The 22,500-nt window shown below is 34.1% G+C and overlaps 2 protein-coding genes across 7 annotated transcripts in view; one reads left to right on the plus strand and one right to left on the minus strand.

Annotated features, from left to right (window-relative positions):
- The window catches only part of LOC106869685 (putative amine oxidase [copper-containing]), a 509,414-nt gene that overhangs the window by 353,380 nt on the left and 133,534 nt on the right, over positions 1-22,500 (plus strand). Inside the window, exon 3 of one of the 5 annotated variants that reach the window (XM_089347070.1) lies at positions 8,205-8,370. The exons of the other annotated variants lie outside the window; for them this stretch is intronic. The gene's annotated coding sequence lies outside the window, so the exon portion shown is untranslated. The remainder of the gene's footprint in view (positions 1-8,204; positions 8,371-22,500) is intronic. 5 annotated transcript variants of the gene reach the window in all.
- LOC106870602 (putative amine oxidase [copper-containing]) overlaps positions 1-22,500 on the minus strand; it is a 148,854-nt gene that overhangs the window by 78,061 nt on the left and 48,293 nt on the right. The window lies entirely within an intron of this gene.

Here is a 22,500-nt window from a genome sequence, read left to right on the forward strand (position 1 = left end):
TCTTTTTCCTTCTGTTGGTGCCCTTCAATTCCTCTTCCCTCTTATTTTATCTCTGCTTTTTCTTGTTTCTCTCTGGGTTTTCCATTTTTCTCTTTATCTTCATCTTTCTATTTCCCTCAATTTAATCACTTTCACTTTCTATCTATATCTCTATCCCTATCTTTATAACTCTCTCGTTTCGCTGTATCTCCCCTTTCTTCTTATACCGTTTTCATTCTCTCTCTCTCTCTCTCTCTCTCTCTCTCTCTCTCTCTCTCTCTCTCTCTCTCTCTCTCTCTCTCTCTCCCTCTCTCTCACTCTCTGAGTTTGAAGCGAACCGGTCCATGCCTAATATTTATTTTTCTGCGATCCTAGAAGTATAAAAAGCAACGTGTCAACAACCCACTCTCAGATTCGAACGCAGAATCTAGTGGGGTGAAGCTAAATCTGTCAAGATGATATTTGGCTCCAAATTTACAGTTTCTGCAACACAAAAGCCATTTTTGGCTCTGAAACATAATAAGAGAAGTACAGCAGGTGAAAGAATGAATCAGCCATTATTTTTCATTGTTCGTTCTGTTGTTGTTGTTGTTGTTGTTGTTGTTGTAATTGTTGTACCTTTTTGTTCTTGTTTTTCAGTAGACGAGACTAATAATAACTTTCTTTTTATGTTTGTCCTTTGCTTTTTTTTTGTGGATCGCGGGTTTCTTTTAGCGTAGTCTATCAAAGTCGTAGAACTATTGGCTCGTAATTGGAATAAATGTACTTTTAAGCCGGCGTTGATCGAATACAGAACACTATCAGTATTGGGAGCGCTGTATGCATGTGTGTGTGTGTGAGAGAGAGAGAAAGAGTGTGTGTGTGTGTGCGTGTGTATATATACACATATATACATACTCATAGATATGTATACACATGCACACACACTCACAGAAACTCACATACACATACACACGCAGACGCACACACACAGACGCACACACACAAACACACATATATGTATGTATGTGTGTGTGTGCATATATATATATATATATATATATATATATATATATATATACAAATATATATATACATATATATATATATATATATATATATATATATATATATATATATATATATATATATATATATATATATATATATATATATATATATATATATATATATATATATATACACACACACATATATATACATATATAGATATATACATGGATACACTGCGTTTCAAATTATTAACGACGTAACATCTTATTTTCTTTAAAAACTACTCGTTGGAATTCAATGAAATTTCCACAGAATGATGGCAACAGTTATATGCACGTGGTGTTTAAAAAACGTGAAACTTTGCGCAAATGTAAACACATCTCGACCATTTCCATGATTACCACGAACTTTCAGAATTCTAAATTATTAACGAGTGGTCTGATATTCGTGCAATCATGAGTTGTAGATGTAACTTAACTGCTTCAGAGAAGTCTGTTAGAAATATTTAGAATAATTAGAAGATATCACCAAAATATGAAAAACATTGTTACATTTCCAATGAAGGTACTAAGAAAGGCGACAAGGATCAGTCGAGGGTTGTTTTTCAATGTTCTCTGTCACAAATTAAACGTGAAGTTTTAAAGAACCCAGGTCTTACAAGTGGAGAACTTTTAATACGCATTGGCGAAACAACTGTGTCCATAACTACCCGATGTCGTGTTCTGAAAAAGGTCGGTAAACCAGTGACATCAGTTAAAAGGCCTCCTTTAAACAAAATACACAAACAAAATTGTCTGAAATGAGCAGAAGATAACATAAAGGTCGACTTTTCAAGTGTTGCTTACCGATGAAACTCGTACTACCCTTGATGGACCTGACGGTTGGAGCAACGGATGGGTTGTAAATGGACGAGATCATTAACAACGCTTGAGACGCCAGTGGGGGCAGGAGGCATTATGGTTTGGGCAGGTATTATTAGAGGTACTATGGTTGATCCTTGGAAAGTGCCTAACGGGATTAAAATGACTGTTGGATATTTATATAGCCTTTCTGAGCTAGCATCTTGACCCTTGGTTAAAAATGCAAAGGATCGCCTTCAAGACAACCATAATATTCATGCAAAATAATGCCCCCTCGCACTCAGCAAAGAAAACTACAGAATATCTGCCACAATTAGGCTTCTGTGGACCTCGGAGGATGAAATGGCCTGTTTGTTCCCCCTAGTTAATCCCAATAAAAAACTTGTGGAGTGTTCTAAAGTGACGAGTTTCCGAGAATGGACGCCAATTTAGGAGCAAGGATGAATTGTGGCAGGCAATAGCGGATGTATTTCATGGTATCATATCAGAGGAGATCCAGAAATTAGCATGCTCCATGGGCTAGTACCTTTTCCAACTTATTTCAAGCAAAGGTACCTATATCCTTTCCTAACCAGCTCACCTATCACTTTTGAATGCTGTTTATTTGTTTATTTCTATTTCCTCCATCTTTATGACTGCATGTGTTCATTTCAGTGTGTGCATCAAACAATTAAATTGATATTTTCTTGTTTACATGAGTTTTAATTACACCTCGATAATAATTTGATACAGTGAAAGTTTTCGTAAATTTGGTGAATGGTCGTAGTTTCTGTCTTGTTTTATGGAACCTCACATTTTTTACACACCAAGCGCATATAATTGTTGCCACCATTTTGTGAAAATTTTGTTGAATTCCAACTAGTAGTTTTCAACTAAATTTGTTTAAAATGTTACGTAGTTAATAATTTGAAACGCAGTGTATAGATAGATAGATAGATAGATAGATAGATAGATAGATAGATAGATAGATAGATAGATAGATAGATAGATAGATAGATCAATCGATAGATAGATAGATAGATAGATAGATAGATAGATAGATAGATAGATAGATAGATAGATAGATAGATAGACAGATAGACAGACAGATAGACAGACAGACAGACAAACAGACAGACAGGCAGACAGACAGACAGACAGACAGACAGACAGACAGACAGACAGATAGATAGATAGATAGATAGATAGATAGATAGATAGATAGATAGATAAAGTCAAACCAAACAGTGACATTTTGAAATCATTTAATACGTACATCTCAGGTTTGCGCAATATATAAATATGTAATAGGATATACAACCATTACGTAAATCTTCCCCAGTTACAACATTTCAAAATGAATGCGTGTGTGTGTTTATTCTAATGTGTGAGTTTATTCAATACCATTTCTAGTAACACACAATACGCATCACCAAAACATTTTAACATCATCAAAACAAATTTGCAAATCATAAAACGAAGTGAAATATTAAAAAGCATTATAACTATTCAAACATCTTAAGTAAAAGTCAACTACATAACCTAAAGAAACTATTAACAAAGGCAAAATTCAACATTAACAAATAGGATAAAACAGTCACAGTATCCAAGTGTAACGATAATAGATGTGGAACGTGTCAATACATGCCTACTGGTAGATCCATTAGAACAAAAAAATGGACAGATTTTTGCAAATGCGGATATGAACTGCAAAAGCAGAAATTTGATCTACTGCATTAAATGTCAGAATTGCGAAGAACTATATATAGGCGAGACAGGAAACGCATTATCGGAACGCTCATTTGTCCACAGACAACAAATCCGGAACACTAATGTTCGCCAAATTCTATTGAGCGAACATATACAAAATAGGGTCATAAAACGCTTCTATTTTTTCTTTTCCACAAACTACATGACACAAGTGAGGTTGGAAGAAAGATAAAAGAAAAACGGTTTATTAAAATGTTCAAACATGTTCTGAGCGGAAATAACAACAATAATATAACAACCAGTTAATGATGTGGATTTAAAAATAACTTTAACATATGAATATAAACAAATTACAGAATACCGGTACGCCCGGTAAACCGTGACGTTTAAGCTGCATGCAGATTGGTCAAAACCGTATTCCAAAAATTCAGCTTGTTGGAGCGTTCTAAGAGATACTACAGTTGTCAAGAATTCAACTGTCAGTTAAATTCATTTTGAAATCTGATGATTACTACGAACAGATGAAAGCGCTAATTGAACCTTATAAACGTTACAAATTTTCTTTTATGTTAAAATACCATAATAATAAACGTGAAAACCAGACCATGTTTTAACTTCATTCAACTGATATATACACGTACACAGATGGTTGTGTAAGATGATGAGACATGGAGAGCTAAAGACAGTTAAATGAGATTAGTAGAAATATAAAAACAGACAAGCAATGAATATGCATGTATGTGTGTGTGTTTGTGTACGTGTAGGTAGGAAGTGAAGTAAGTGGAACGATAAACACAGAAGGTAAAAGTAGGAAACCGAGAATAAAGTACAAAGACTTCAATCAGAAAAGAGGAGGAGGAGGAGGAGGAGGAGTAGAAGGAGGAGATAGTGAAAGAGCGAGAGAAAGAAAACGTTGAGAAGAAAGTAATTCAAAAATTGAAATCAGATACATGGTATAATAGAGGAAAGAAATTGAGATGCAGTGAAAGAAAGACGAAAAAATAATAGAAGAGACAGCAGATGCTTCTTGAAGTCCTTTTTGAAGTTCTTCTTTTGTTTTTCCCTTTTTCTCTGCTTTCTTGTCTTCCTATCCAACCCCTTTAGCTCCTCCTCTATCCACTTCAGGATTCCAGCGCCATACCGAACTACTGCGACTGCGCGCGAGTTTCTGGCCGAAATTATGTCTCTGGTATTCAACTTTGAAGCCAATATTTTTCTTACTCGCCGCAGGTACTCTTTCTTTGTCTTTTCTTACATATCGTTGAGTTTAATTCCATCTGCTTCAAGTATTTCCAGATATTTATAACCGGACCACGTTCAATTGCCTTCATCATTTCACCGCTTGGCATACACATACCTTCTGTACTGACAATTTTCCTCGTCTTATCACCATCGTAGCACATTTTAAGAGTCCAAACTCCATCATGATATAATTCGAGAAAATCTGCAGACTGGACTAGGCTGTCCAGTTCTGCCTCACGTTTTGTGAACAACTTCAAATCGTCCATGAATAGAAAGTGGTTCAGTTTTCCCTTACCGCTTCCCAGAACATACCCCAACTTTGTCTTCTGCAGTATTTCACTCAATGGAATTATTCCCAGCACAAAGATCAGTGGGGATACACTATCCTCTGGAACATTTCTCTCTTGATTTTCACCTCTCCTAGTACCTGATTCCCTACTGTCATTTCAGTTCTCCAATATTTCATACTGTTCCATATAAGGCTTGTTACGTTTTCTGCCTCTCCATACACTTCCACGATTCTTGTTATCCAAGAGCGCGGTATCATATCGCATGCGCGGTATCATATCGTATCATATCATTATCATTATTATTAAAACTAAGGCAGCGAACAGGCAGAATTGATAGCGCATCAGATATTGGTATTGTACGTGTAGGAGGGATGTATGTGTATGTATATATTTTTTAAGGCTTACAGTAAACTAAGTACAATATATTTAAATGTTTAATGTTAAAAATAGAAACCTAAGTATTTAAAGCTATCTACTTATCTTTGCTGGAAAAACTAATAACATTTAAAATTAAATAAGTTTTTAAGGTTTACAAATTTTATTGTAGAATTGTTTCTTTTCGTTCGTTGTTTGCAATCAATCTTATAAAAGGAAAGTGATGAAAATACAAAGAAATATTTTTAAAATGACAAAGAAAATAAAACATTCGTATCAGAATAACAATTAACTTTAAAATTAAGCATTAAGAGTAAAATAAAATATGCATAAGATATAAATATAAATAAAACATTAAATTTCGATTAATATAGTTGAAATTGATTGAAAACATGATAATTCGTTTAGAAATTTCAAATTTCCACTTGAATCATGTGATTTACAACATGGTTTGTCACATGGTTTGCGATAGTAAGAGAAAATCCTGTGACAAGTAAAATTTAGAAATTTCAATGTGATTTTCTTGTTTTTCTATCAAAAATTAACTTGTTAACAGAAAAATTATAAAATCCACTTTATGCTGTATTCTTTAAAAACAAAAGAAAAGAGATGAAGCGATAAAAATCCTCAAGTAAAAATAGTCTCACTTTTATTTTATTAACAAAATCATTTTTTTTTTTAATTTTACTTGAAAAATATTCAATGTACGTATATGTTATTACTAAATATTATCGCATTTAGTAAAAACTTAATGCTAAGATAGTATCCGTTTTAAAATAAATATTTTTCAAAAGTTTTTATTTACAGGCAATTTTATGGCAAACATTTTTTTTTTAAATATACATCATTCTTTGTTACTAATAGGTTGGCGCTTACCTTCTTTTGTCTGTGTAACTATTATGAAAAATTATGCTCTATGAATATTATAGTTGTGCTAGGAAAATTTTTTATTTTGTTTCAAAAATGTTCAAGAGAACTCGTATAAGCAATAACCACAAATATCATACTGGTAAAACACAAATAGAATCCGTGTGTGCGTATGAGAGCATGTATGCGCGTGTAATGTATATATGTGTATGTGGGGGTGTGCATGTACGTGTATAAGTGTATGTGCATTTATGTATGTGTCTAAACTAGTTTGATCGATGCTAGAAGTAGAGTTCCATATTATATTATTAAGAACTGAAATATCAAAAATCGTTACTCGAGCTTACCTTGTGAGTGAATTTGGTAGGCAGTGTGGAATCCCGTCGTAAATATGAGTTAGTGAATGTATACATACATACACACATACACTTACACACATATACATATTTGTCTATATGTATATATATATGTGTGTGTACGTGCGTGTATATATATGTATGTATATATAGATGTGTGTGTGTGTGTGTATGGAGGGATGGATGGATGTGTGTGTATGTGTGCGTGTATGTGTGTAAACGAATGGCAAGAAAACGGAAGTTCCGTAATCACTTTCATTAGCTTACAACTGTTATCGGCCATAGGTAATTGTGCACCGAAATCATTAAATGTGTGCACATGCATATATATGTATGTACGTATGTATGTATGTATGTATGTATGTATGTATGTATGCACACTCACACATACAAACATGCATACGCGCGCGCGCACATACAGACATACATACACACATTATATATAAACATATATTATATGTTTGTATATATTATATATATATAAATATAGTGTGTGTGCATGTGTTGTGTGTGTGTGTGTGTATGTGTGTGTGTGTGTGTGTGTGTGTGTGTGTGTGTGTGTGTGCGCGTGTGTGTGTGTGTGTGTGTGTTTGTGTGTGTGTGTAAATATATACGTATATAATTAATAATCTGATGATCATTTACAGTGAGAATAAAACCTGTATTATATTTCGAATCAAATCCAAAGTGAATAATTTCTACATTATGATTCGCAAAACTGATTTCACGTTTTTAGCAAAATGTGTTCTTTATCCAACATTCTTGTGTTCATGATTCGTTGATTTGTATCCTAGGGTTTTAGCAGCAGATGTAAGTTCTTGTTTCAGTAGCTTTTTTTCTAATGTTTTAAAAATGTATTATTTGTTATATTTCATAAATACAAGGATCTGAAATATTCCTCTGTAGAAGCATCAATTAGTTTTTTCGAGTAATGTTTGCTTATAATTGTTTCAGCGTGTTTGAAAAGTATTTTCAACTTAGTTTTGCAAACTGTCCTTTCATTTTACAATGTAAACATCGTGTACCAACAACAAGAGCAGGACATTTTCTACGACCATTTAAGGTTCTTATTCCACATCAAAAAAATTAGTTTTAACCCAAATTAACATTGATTTCACAACAGCCACAACACAAGGGTTATTACTATTCTTAATAAAACTAATGGTGGAATCTTCCATCTGGACTGTGGAAATGGCATCCAGCAACGTGAAGGTTTTCTCAGATATATGAGACAAGTTATTGCACACTGCTTTTCAATCGTTGTTCCTGTTAAATCCGTGATAAGAATCATCTCTAAGGGTGCAAATGATACAAAAAAATTTTTGCAATATTTTCATATTTGTCTCTCAGAAAACTAAGAAATTCATTAACAATGTCCAAGTTTTTGTTTCAGCGAATATAATCACATTCGTCTGCAGAATATATTTTGGCTGCTAACAATTCTAGATGCAATAATATATTTATTTATATGTCTATTTATGTATTTATTTATTTATTGTCATTCAATTGTGTGTAATGTCATTTTCAGTCTCCACTTTCATAATTTCTTTCAGGCCATTCTATTAACATTATAGGAACCAGCTGCCGGTATCTTCCAGACTTTATAGAAATAAATCCATTTTATTGCTGCCGTCTGGCTTCAGAAGTCTAAACTATCTCTCAAACTGGATAATAAATTTATCAGAGGACTCTGTTTAAACGAATTATCTTTCAACATAGGTGAGTTTGATTCTTATTGATGACATAGACGATTCTTCTAACTTCTGACGTGTGAAAATTGTTGTAATCCGTAATTTCAACATCAAACCATAGACGAATTTCACACTTCAGAAATTGTCGATTAACCAAGCTGTTTCAGCTACTTTTATAATAAATTGGGAATTGTTCAACTGCAGAAGCATGGGATTCCCGTTATCTCACATAATTCCATTGTTTGAAATCAACACAAGACAATTATAGAATATCCAATACTTTAATGCAAAATTTGGGAAATGTCTTAAATATTTTCACTGTGGTTAAAAAGCTCGCTTTACAACCACATGGTTTGGTGTTCAGTCCCACTGCATGACATCTTGGACAAGTGTCTTCTACTACAGCCCCGGGCCTACCAATGTCTTGTGAGCGAATTTGGTAGGCAAAAACTGTGTAGAAACTTTCTTACGTGTGAGCATGCGTGTGTATGCATGCGTGTGTGTGTGTTGTGTGTGTGCATGCGTGTGTGTGCATGCATATATGTGTGCGTGCATGCGTGTGTGTGTGTATGTGTGCGTTGTGTGTATGTGTGTGCATGCGTGTGTGCGTGTGTGTGTGTGTGCGTTGTGTGTATGTGTGTGCGTGTGTGTGTGTGTGTGTGTGCATGTGTGCGTGTGTTGCGCGTGTTTCTTTGTATCCGTATTTTTCCTTCACTACCGCTAGACAACCGGTGTTAGTTTACGTGCCCATAACTTAGTAGTTCAACAAAAGCAACTGGTATGGTAAATACTAGAGTTTAAAAAAAACATAACTACTGAGGTTGAGTTGTTTGACTAAAACCCTTCAGGGCTGTTCTCCCGCATAGCCGCAATCCAGTGAGTGAAATGAGTAAAATAAATTTTCGAAACAGCTGTCCACAAATGTCGTCTTTGTCACTGACTGGGAATAAAATGTTCGCATACACTGTACAGTTGACCTCTACAACGAATCTGGAATTTTGTTTTGCTTGTATATATTCTGGTTATATTTTTAAACAAATTCTCTCCCGTACAGAAAGAGTCCGTCCCAAGCACAAAAGCAAATGTTCTTATAAGATTAAACTCGAGAGAAAATCAAACAACTAAGTAGCCATTTTACACACACACACACACACACACACACACACACACACACACACACACACACACACACACATACATACATACATACATACATACATACATATATACATATATATATATATATATATATATATATATATATATATATTATCAAAAGGATGTGTTATAATACTATTCCACATATACAAAACAGCCATACCAACATACCTCCATCATCAGCTGCCTCACGAATATCATTTTAGTTTCGCCACCTAGGCAGCTAGGCAGTACCATTCAATCTGGCGGTGTCAACAGCACTAAAATAAGTGTTGTTTGAGAACAAATATACCAAAGAAACCACGACTTTCAAACGCAGTTACTCTATGTACTACCGTACCAGTAAATAAATTCGATAAGTAAATTACAACAAACTCCCAAATACGTAACTAAATAGCAACAATCCATTAAGTCATACAAAAAGTAATTCCCTACCGTCTTTCATAGTATAATATAAGGTGAAAGCTTAATAACTACATTCATTCAATCAATCAAATTATAGGCAGGATTAAACACCAACTTTAATAAAGCTACAACAAAGAAATACATGAACCAATGTACATCGTATCGGTATTAATAATAACCTGCAATAACTAAATTATATGCTGAATCGCGACCAATCTTTAAGTCCATACAAATAATAATCTCACTAGTCTTCCATAGTTACTACTATGATAAAAATAAAAAGTTAAAGCTTTATATAAATCTCTCCAAAACAAAGCAAACACGATTGAATTTAATTTAATGAATAATATAATTATGAGTGAAATACATTATTTCATCATTCTAAAGTTAATAATTAAACACATACTCATTAATATATCACCACCACAAGCTAATATTAAATTACCAGTAACTAATAGAAACATTAAATTTTATTAAATAGGAACTAATAAAAGTACTTGTAATTAACTATTACTATAAAACCTTGCTATGTTTAAAGCTTATTAAAACTGTTTAAAAGATCATAAAACTATCAGTATTAACACTTACATCAGACATGCGGTTCCATCACCAAGAATTTAAAAAGACTATCTTAACTATTAATGACGTAGTGCGTAATTACTACTTCCTCAATTGTCTCAAACAATATTGGTGACGTAATAAGCAAATAACTCGAATCGTAAACATTCCAAATCTTTACAAATATTTGCTAAATTGAAGACTAGATATTACCCCATATCTATTTAAAATTTCGAGTTTCCAATCTAAACAGCGATTAAAAGTTTTAACCAATTTACCATATTTATACCCTTGTTTTACTAAATGTCTCAGCAGTTTATTCTTTCCAAAAAATTATTAGCATTATTAATAACAGTACTATATCTAACAATTTTCCCTACAAAAACACCATAATTCTACTACTGAACCATGGCATTGAAACCACTTGGAAACCAAAATCTTCTGTTTTATTATAAATGTCAGTACATATTTCATTATTATCCTTAATTACTAAATTGACATCTAAATAATTAATATTTCTTATATTGTTACCATTTCTGGTGGCTACAAGCTCACTAAGGTATATTTTTCTGAGTAAAAGTTCAAAGAAACCATAATTAGGTATGAATATATCATCTATGTATCTGTAGCCCCCATCAAGTTGTTTAAGTAAACCCATCTTTTTCTTTGCACATAGGTCTTTAAGAAAAAGGAACTCACACGAAAAAATATAAAGGCTCGCCAATAGCGGGCTACAATTGCCACCCATTGGAATTCCCCTAACCTGCTCAAACACCCTACCCGCAAACATTGCAAACGAATTATCAGTAATAAAACTAACCATTTCTTTTATCTTTCTTTACCATTCTTTAAAGATATGCATTTATATCCTTTATTAAAAATAATATCTAATATTCTAAAAATACCATCTTCTACACATTTAAGATTTAAGTTTGTATATAGTGTGGAAAAATCATACACATACATATTCTTAACTTTCTTACATATGATCAGTCTATCCAGAAATTCCTTAGTTGATCTAACACTCCATAAATAACTAATTCCTGAGCTGTTATAAATTTTATCACAATATTTTTAAAATATGCTCTAACAACTTTTGAAGCATCATTAATCAATATAGATAGCTATTTATATGTACAAGTACTAGCTCCTGCTATGAATCTACTTTTAAAAAGAACCTTATGTAGTTTAGGAATTCCAAAAAGTTTAGGAATATTTTTATCCTTTTATCCTTTTCTTCCACTTCTAAACCATTCAATCTAATCCCATTAGACCGTAAAATGTAAGGCTGAAAGGAAGATGGCTTATAGTCTTTGGTACAGTTATTTAATCAGGAGAAGGACGCACTTTCCAATTCGTCAATAGGAACTTGGCCATATGCTTACAACCGCTGAAAATTTCGGATCATGAATTCAGCAGTGGATTAGAGTTCTTAGATCTAAAAAAGGGTCTGAGTTCTTTCAGCTACGCATAGCTCATATTTTTTGATCCGTTAACATATGGTGAGGATTTTTCAAATATTTTCCACCTTATTGCACGTGGTGTGGCGTTCGATTTCAAACCTCATAAGTGGCTATCCAACTAAGTAGCTTTACTTTTGTCTCTGTGTCATGAGCATGGCGATTTTTCAGTTCTCCTGTTCATAGTCCGATATAGCTCTTCTTATCGGTTGTGTTATTATCTAGCGTTGCTGTAACTTCTGCCCCATATATGTCGGTTTAATCATACATCACTAGCCGAATGGACAGACTTCTGAGTCTCGACAGATACAACTTGGAGTGGGATTTTGCTGAGGCAGCAGCTATATGATAATTTCACTGAGTGCCTGTTGAATATTTTTCTGTACTTGTGATCTTTTACTTATGTTAGTCTTACTTAAGGGAAAGGGAGGAGCGAACCAAATTATTCCCCTACGTCTATTTTTTTTTTTTTTGGGGGGGGTCTATTATTATTCCGATTAATATCAGAGGGGTTATATATAAATTTATCCTTAAAGCCACTATTTGCTAGGGCTGCCTTCTCGAAATTTTCTTTATAGAAAAAGGGGTTAGAAACTCTGCTACTAACGTTAGCTATCAGGTCTTTAGATACTATAGTGGTGTGACAAGACTGTTTATGAATATAGGAAACTTTCTCGTTGAGTTTAAAGTAAGGCTAATAAGAGGAGTTCAGGTTTAGGGGAACAACTAAAAAATCAACCTTAGACAAATTATTAGCGACTGTGATTTTAAAACCTAATTGACTGAAAGTAGTTCTTCCCTAAATTTATCTAGGGTGTGACCAACAAAGTTATGAGAAATACCCAATCCGTCGTCTCGGTATAGACCAACGTCATGAGATGGGTACTTAGATCTCAATATGTTTAATACAAGAGGACCCACAAGATCGCACACGTCAGCGCTATCGTACGACCCCATTTAAACATCGAACTATTCATCATTATCCGACTTTTTACCCATACTGAGCCCTAACTAAACAGTAACGTTTTCCTCGAATGCCTGATAAATTCCAGGTCTATGGTATAAATACGTATATTGTCTTTATTAAATAATACATATATATATATATATATATATATATATATATATATATATATATATATATATATATATATATATATATATACATATGTTATATATATATGTATGTATATATATATATATATATATATATATATATATATATATATATATATATATATATATGTATGTATGTATGTATGTATGTATGTATACACATATATATGTATATATATACATATATATAAGTATACATATATATACATATATGTATATATATATATGTATAAATATATATATGTATATATATATATATACATATATATACAGATATAAATACATATACATACATGTATATGTATATATATGTGTGTATCTAAATATTTAAATATATACGCACGTACACACATTTTATGTAAATATAAATATGTACATATATATATATACATACATTTTATATGTAGATATATATGCATATTCATGCATGAATGTATTTAAGCGCATATGAGTGCGCTTCCAGTTTTATTTTTCGAATTTTCTCATATATCTATGAGTGTATATAACAATAAATAACAAGAAATTTAAGGAATACAGGTACAAAAAGTATATACCTTAAAGGGAACCCCACGATTGGTCAGTTATTGATGCTTAATTACTCTGGTGTTACATATTTCAGCGTTCAGTGTATTATTTTTTCACTGAGAATTTCGTTTCAGCAAATGTAGAGAAACATTTATTTGAATTCTTGTTTCCACTTTTGAATTAATTCTTTACAAACAAACGTTCTTTAGATATGTTACTAGGAAATAAAATATACATAAAGAAGCAGTTATAACATTTTTGACTGTTTATTCGATGCAGTGCCAGTAAATAATATTGAATTTTCTAAATAAAAATGTTTATTGCTTTCAAAAATATAATTAAATAAATAATAAATGGTAAAGTTGGTTCTTAAGTTTAACATACTTTGAAGTCGAAGAGAAAGCGATTACCAGTTATTATTATTATTATTATTATTATTATTATTATTATTATTATTATTATTATTATTATTATTATTATTATTATTATTATTATTATTATTGTTGTTATTATTATTATTATTATCATTATCATTATCATTATTATTATTATCATTATTATTATTATTATTATTATTATTATTATTATTATTATTATTATTATTATTATTATTATTATTATTATTATTATTATTATTATGTTTTAGTTTTGCTTTAATTTATACAAGCTGTACCCGAGTGTCAATCAGATCTACAACTACTACTACTTCCCTACTACAGATTCTGCTGCTGCTACTACTAATACTACTATTGTTGTTGTGCAATAAAAATAATACTACAGTGACTACTATTAAGATTTGAACTACATATTACTATTCTAGTATTTTCTATATGTTTCTATTCTAATATATTAGTGTTCTTATATTGTCGAGTTGATGTTAATTTAGTTATTTGAGTTTGTTTCTCATAAAATACAGTAGCAGCGAAGATAGTTCCAGAAAGTATTAGATAACTCTGTTCGAATATGTATGCGCATGGGTGTGTGTGTGTGTGCGTGTGTAATACATACACACACACATATATATATATATATATATATATATGTATGTATGTGTGTTTGTGTGTATATATATATATATATGTGTGTGTGTGTGTGTGTGTGTGTGTGTGTGTGTGTGTGTGTGTGTATATGTATGTATTATGTATGTTTGTATGTATGTATGTATGCATGTATGTATGTATGTATGTATGTATGTATGTATGTATGTATAGATAGATAGATAGATAGATAGATAGATAGATAGATAGATAGATAGATAGATAGATAGATAGATAAGTATGAATGTATGAATGTATGAATATATCTATAAACATCGATACGAAAAATATGGCTTCTCTATAAATCAAAACCTGACAAGACGGCTGTTAATTGCATGTGTTAACATCAGTATATTTATTTATTTGCTGTATCCAAAAACATTTTTTTAAACTTAATCTAGTAATTATAGAATAGCTAGGTTCATTCGTGTATGTCCTTTCTATTTATTAACTTTTATTATTAACACTTTTTAAAAATCAATGAACACTGTTTTCAATCTGGGCACTTTGCCAGGAATTTTGAGGGGTTGTGGTTGATCGATACCATCGATCCCACAGCTTGATTGATACTTCATTCCACTGATTCCAGAAGAATGGAAGGTAAAGTTGGTCTTGTCGGGATTTGAACTCAACATGTAAAGACGCTGGAGAAATACCACAACGCAATTTTTCCGTCGCTCTAGCGATTCGTTTAACTTATGGCATCTTCAAAATATATTAATAAAAGCCAGCGATGATGGTTGCGTTGATAGAGTACCAAAAGATCAGCGGTTCATATACCCCGCAAAAGATGCTTGCCATTTTTTCCTGTATCCAAGGTATTCAGTGAACCTGTCCCTCTCGGTAACCCGTGGCAGGACTGTATTTTCAGACAGAAATCGCTTGCTGGAATAAAGTTCAAATCCCTCGATAGATATGAACATCAACAGATGAGATACGTCTCCTTCATTTCACTTATATTTCAAACTTTTGCTATGACAACAACTTATAATCTATTATCTCAGACCTGATAATACAATAATATTAGATACCCTAATAGAAATGAATGTATTTTCTTATACAACATTCTAAATTATTACACACGTCTTGTATAAAACATACATAATACACATTGTCACACGTATATACTGATATAACACATCAATATAATTTACATCATATATAACATACATGATGCATATTACATCATGTATATAATATGCATAATAACAGACAGCATCAGATACTGCTTGTATAATATGCATCTTGTATATATAACATATACCATGTGTAACATACATGATGTATAACCATCTGTGTATCATATTTAATGTATAGACACTGTTGATAGACCAATTACTACGGTATTCGTCCTCAGATGTATTCTCTTATGGACTACAATAATTATCAGAGGGAGATGAAAATTTGTCTTAGAGCAGCTAGCGAGAATACCAGATGCATTTCAGCCTTTTTGCGCCTTTTCAATAGTGTGTACTCCCAGCCAGCCACATGCCCGCACAAGATTTCATTGCCTCTGATATAGGAAAAGATAAATAAAACATTCACTGATGTTGCAAGTAGCCGATCGGCTAGATAAAAATCCAGCATACATGGTGTATAATGCACAAGAATAATAATCAGTATGTATAACATACATCTTGTATAGTATATAGCATATTTAACACACTACGTGTATAACATACGGTATTTGAACTCAGAACGCAAAGACACGGAATCAAATAGCACAAGGCCTGATATTCTTACTGTTCCACCAACTAACCCCTCCCTGAAATTGTACTGTAATAATCTACCCCGAAAGGATGAAAGGGAAGACTGATTCTCTTGTTGACTTCTCATCATATATTTTATCCCAGAGGCAACTAAATCAAATGAAATAACTGAGAATCGGACCCCTGCTTGTCTCGTTGCGAATTTGGTATGATAGTGCCTGAAAAGTGAATGGATGACATTTCATTAAATACGTTAATTTCTCATTTAAATATTTTTCCATCAGCTGTTTCGGATTAGCTTAGGCAAAGTCCAGTCTAGTCCGGCCTCGATATTACTGTAAATATTCTTTTCAAACCATAATTGAATTTCTGTCTCAATAAAAGACTGTTTTAGCGTTCCTCCAATAACTTGAAGTTTTGCAAACATTTGACAGCAAAGATTGACACTGTTTATATTTACTTTCTAACACTGCACAATCATCTTAACAGATATTGATAACTGTCAAAGAGACAGAAGACTGGCGAAGTGAATTTGAATATTAACTGTGGCACAGCATCCTATGATGTGTGAAATCTTCTAAGAAGGTTTTTGCCGCTAAATACTAATATCATTCGTTTGTGAACAGGAGCGAATTGAAGAAAGAAATTACACACACACACACACACACACACACACACACACACACACACACACATACACACACACACACACACAACACAACACACACATACACACACACACGCACACACGCACGCAAACATACATGCACGCACATATACATATAAATCATACACTCACACATTTACATATACATATGTGCGTATGCACACATGTATATATATATGTGAGTGTGTGTATATATATATATATATATATATATATATCGATACATGTACATATATATATCCAGATAAATATTATATATATATATACATATACACACACACACACACACACACACACATATATATATATATATATATATATATATATATATATATATGTATACATATACACACACACACAATTACATACATACCTATGAATAGAAAAAAGAAAATAGAAGAGAGAGGAAGAGTGAGATCTGTATACATACAAAAAACATGACTATATAAGTATGTAAGTTTATTTATAATGGGTCACCTCATAAACAATGCGATTTTATTTATACTTCTTTTAATTTTCAAAATTAAGATAAGCAAAGTTCTTTTTTAATCTAAAATATACTCTCCTTCATTTTCTACAATGCTCTTCCCTCTATCTGGTAGACTTGCAAGGCCCCTCTTCCAAAATTCACTTGTCCGTGAGGAAAAATACTCCACTTGTAGTGTTCTGACTTCGTCTACAGAATTCATATTTTTTCTATCCAAATGATTTTGAAGATTGCGGAATAAATGATAATCAGATGCGGCAATGTCCGGCGAATATGGTAGATGGGGCATCGTTTCCCATTCAAACTGCTCCAGCCTTTGGAATGTCATCTTCGCTGTATGTGGCCGAGCATTATACTAATGGAAGAACACCTTTCGTCTTAAAACCAAAGATGATCGTTTTCCTTCTAGCACTGACTTTGTTATCGTTTGGCTTGAGTTTAAAAGTTCAAGGTGGACTAAACCTTTCATATCTCACCAAACAGATAACAATACCATACGTGGGTAAAGACCTTCTTTAGCCTGGAGAGTCGGTGTTTCTCCTTTCCCTATCCACTGTCTTCAGCATTTAACATTTTTATAGAGAAGCCATTTCTCGTCACCAGTCAGTGTTCGGTTCAAAAAAAGGTTCATTCGTTAGAGGTGACAGCAAAGAAGAGCACACATTCACTCTCTGCGCGCGATTAGACTCGGAAAATTTGTGAGGAACCCATTGACCTAATTTGCTGACTTTTTCGATGGTAAGCAGGTGTCGATGAATGGTTGAATGATCAAATCCAAGTTTTTCTGCTAGTTCCTCAACGGTTACGATGGAATTTTGTTCTATCAGGGTTTGCAAGACGTCCTCGTCGAGCTCTACAGATCTTCCAGGACGAGGCTTGTCTTCTAGACTGGCTTACACTTATTGTCTGATCCCTATATACTGCATTAATATTCCTCGCACTTCCCGTTGTGTTGTTGTGCACCATTTCCAACACTTCTGTCGCCTTTCTCGACATTTCGATCAATATACACAACTCCACTCTCACTACTTCCATCCACTACAAACACACCGACTCACACTCGTACCTCAACTTCTCCTCCTCCCACCCTATCCATACCAAGCTCTCCATCCCCTACTCCCAATTCCTCGTCTGCGCAGGTTCTGCAGTGACAACCATGACTTTAAGACTCAGTCTCAACTCATGGCTCACCACTTCATCCTTCGTGGATATCCCCTCACCACCATCCACACCGCCCTTGCCAGAGCACTTCCGTGGATCGTGCCTCTGCTCTCTCTCCTCACATCCGCCTCGCCGTTATCCGTCTCCCGTTTCTCTTCACCTACCACCCCTCCACCCTGCCTCTCTAACGCGCCATTCTCTGAACCTTCCGTTGACTCCAGTCCGACCCCTCCACCTCGTACATCTTCCCCAACCTACCCCCTCCTTCAAACGAGCCCACAACCTACGTAACCTCCTGGTCCACAGTTTTTTCCCTAACCCCACCTGTCAACCTGGATCGTTCCCCTGCTCCCGTCCACGCTGTCGCATTTGCCACTACCTCGCCAATACCACGATCCTCATAGGCACCCATCATCGTCCCTATTGCATCACTGACTCCTTTACATGCACTTCTAGCATCGCCATTCACTGCATCTACTGCTCTTTATATCCTTCTCTGTACATCGGTCAAACGGGACGCCGCTTGGCTGACCAGTTCGCGGAGCACCTCCGAGACATTAGACTCGGCAATGACACCCCGGTCTCGCGTCATTTCCGCTTTACTGGTCATTCATTACAACACCTGTCTGTGTTTGGATTGTCTTTGTACGCTTTCGCCGTGAACAAGAATTAATCTTCTCTCTTCGCTCCTCTGCGCCACATGGGCTCAACTCCCCTCCCCTCTTCATCTGACTCCCCCCTCTCCTCTCTTCATCTCACACTTCCTCTCTTCACTCCTATCCACCTTCTGCCTTCATCGTTACCTCCTCCATCCACACCCCACCCCGACACATCCCATTCCCACATATACCATTCCTACCCCCACACCCTCACCCTAAACCCACACCTCACCTTCGCATCCCTACACCCCAACACCGGCACACCACATCACACACTACCACACCACACACACACTAGCACTGACCACTTTCCAGCACACACCATCATCCACACACCCACACATTACAGATGTATACACTTGAACACGCACACATCCACACGTCAAAGTCGCCAGCCCTTATCCACACGCACACACTAACACACTCTTGCATACACAACGCACGCGCAGTCTTCGTTTTGATTTCACCAATACTTTATTATCTCCTCTTCTTCCTAGCTCTCCTGTCTAACTACCTCTGTCCAGCCAGCCGCCATGATTGACCGCTAGCTCCAAAAGGTTTTTTATTATCTCTCTGTTTATTTCCTCGCGTTCCTTTCGTGTTTCGTAGGCTCGAAACGTAAAAGACTTTCTCACCTTCCCGAGCGTTAAACTAATACACCTGTTTGTTGTTTATCCACCTGTCTTCTTTTGTTTTCCTGTAAATTTCAACTATGTATACTTATGTGTGTGTGTGTGTGTGTGTGTGTGTGTGTGTGTGTGTGTGTGTGTGTCTATGAATATATAAACAAAGAACAAGGAGGAGGAGACGAACTAAATGAGCTCAATATTGACTAATTCTTATAATCTATATCTTTATACTTGGTGACAGATGAAAAAGAAACTTCTGACGTTGTATTACAATACAACATTTTTACTTGGCCCGTACCTATTATCAGGAATGTATTCTCAGTTAGACATCATAGATATCTATCACAGAATTGCTAACAAAAATACATAAATTTTAGAACAAATAACCTTATTGAAATATTAATGAGAATTAAAACTACAATCTCTTTGAAAAAGAAACAAAGACGACCGCTATCTATTACGTATAACCTGTTCTCTCGCTCTTACCCTCATACACGCACTCTCTTTCTCTCTCTCTCTCTCTCTCTCTCTCTCTCTCTCTCTATATATATATATATATATATATATATATATATATATATATATATATATATATATATTTCTCTCTCTCTCTCCCATACGTATTTACATATATGTGTTTACATAAGTATGCATATGTGTGTGTATATGATTGAATGTATATATGTATGTATATGTGTATATATGGTCAAGTATATATACGTGTGGGTGAAGAAGCGTGGCTTAGTGGTTAAAGCGTTGCACTCATGATCGCAAGATTGTGGATTCGATTCTATAACAGGGCGAATGTTTTTGAGCAAAATATTTCATTTCACGTTGCTCCAGTCCACTCGACTGACAGAAATGAGTAACCTTCCTACGGACTGACTCCCGTCCAGGGTGTGGGGATATATATATACGTCACGGAATCCAGGAAACCGGCCTTATGAACCTTTCATCATCTTTTATATATGTATACATGTACGTATATGTGTGTATATATGTTATGTATGTGTAAATATGTATATTATGTATAAGAGAGAGGAATTGCTAGAATCGTTACAGCGTCCGATAAAAATCCTTGTAATATTTGTTTAGTTCTTAGAACTCTGTTAGAATCCTTCCGAGTTCCATTTAAATGCTTGTCAAGGATTAAGGTCAGTTTTTCACGCTCACCTTCTCTCTTCTCCTTCTCTCTTCTCTCACTAGTTCTCCCTCCGTCTCTTTTTATCTGTCCTCTAGATCCCTCTCCTATAACGTTCACTCTCATTTTCCTCTCTCTTCTTTTCTTTCTCCTTTTTCTCCTCCTTTCTCGTCGTTTCCCTCTTATTCGTTATTCTTTTCTGTCTCCCTCTCCTCTCTTTTCTTCCCCTTCTTTCTCCTCTTTTTTCTCGAAGCCAATTATGTTCTACAATAAATATGGTGGTGGCAGCCAACTCAGCGTTTCTTTCTCCATAAATGGAGAAAAATCAAAAGAGAGGTTAATCGTGCGTCTACTTTTAGGAAATAAAACAGATAAGCTATCAGAACCGTAGTTGAGTGGATTGGAGTGATGTATAAAACAGCCCAAACAAATTTGAGCAAAGATGGTGTTCAAAAGTTGTTATTAAAATATATAACTATTATATAGTTATTAAAATATATCATTCCTTTTCTTTATTTTTAAAAAGAATTATATCCAACTTAACATGGATATCTTGCTAGAACACCGAATACTGCTTTATTACCCTTTATAGATCTTCTCATGTAGGCATTTGGTGCATAAAACCACACACATAGCTCTCGGCAGACGAGAATCGTCTGTCATGTATGCCGGGACTCTCATATCACGCGATATCATTCTATTGGAAGTCATCAGTGGAATGCGTTTGGTTACTGCATGCCAGTTAAATCTCGTTGGTACTATATATATAGAATATCAGCGTCTTTTCAGACACTGATTTCGCAAATATCCAGTAGGCTCATTAAGAATTAACTATTAGCAACAGAAGCAGCATTAATACCAAAAGATAATCTTTATATCCAACTTAACTTATATTTTTATAAATATAAAAATGATATATTTTAGTAACTATATAATAAATAATTTTTTTTTAATAACTTTTGAACGCCATCTTTGCTCAAATCCGTTTGGGTTGTTTTATACAATAGTCCAATGCACTCAACTACGGTTCTGTTTTGTTTCCTAAAAAGTAGACGCATTACTAGTCTGTCATTAGAACACTGAATACTGCATTATCAGCAACGAGAGATCCACTCACATAGGTGCATGGTGTATAAAAGCACAGGCATAAATCGTAGCAGACGAAAATCTTCAGTCATGGGCGCTGAAACTCCTATATCACGTGGTATTAATTGGTATTTATAATACTTCTATCATAATAATTCTACTTCCGTCGTAACTAGATATCAAAGTATGTTATTCTTTATAATATATTCATTTCCCATTTAGATGGCTCCCAAAATTTGCCGACTTTGTTGGTATATATTGATATACATATCGTTATATGTGAGTAATATACAATCATGCATATATCGATTCATAATGTGTGTGTGTGTGTTCGTGCGTATATATATATATATATATATA

This window comes from Octopus bimaculoides, chromosome 2 (assembly GCF_046866305.1).
Source record: "Octopus bimaculoides isolate indiv1 chromosome 2, ASM4686630v1, whole genome shotgun sequence".
NCBI classification, from domain to species: Eukaryota; Metazoa; Mollusca; class Cephalopoda; order Octopoda; family Octopodidae; genus Octopus; species Octopus bimaculoides.